The following is a 254-nucleotide window of genomic DNA, read 5'->3' as shown; positions in this document are numbered from 1 at the left end:
CTCCCCGGCGCCCCCTCTCTGCGGCCCCTCGGCGAGCCCCAGGTGCCGCGGTCGAGCTGAGGTTCCGAGAGCCCACGAGTAAGTGGAGGCTGCGGGCGCTGAGAAGGGAGGGGCCCCTTCCAGGCCCCCCCGACCCGCCCCACGCCCCACGGCCCGGGGAGGTGAGCGGAGGGGCCGGGTCGGCGGAGCGAGCCGCCCCGTGGCTCTCCCGGCGCGCACGGACTCCCCAGTGTGACCCCGGGCGAGCTCAGTGG

The sequence above is a fragment of the Condylura cristata genome, unplaced genomic scaffold (genome assembly GCF_000260355.1).
Source record: "Condylura cristata isolate star-nosed mole 26May11 unplaced genomic scaffold, ConCri1.0 scaffold00018, whole genome shotgun sequence".
In the NCBI taxonomy this organism is placed as follows: Eukaryota; Metazoa; Chordata; class Mammalia; order Eulipotyphla; family Talpidae; genus Condylura; species Condylura cristata.
This window is presented reverse-complemented; position numbering follows the sequence as displayed.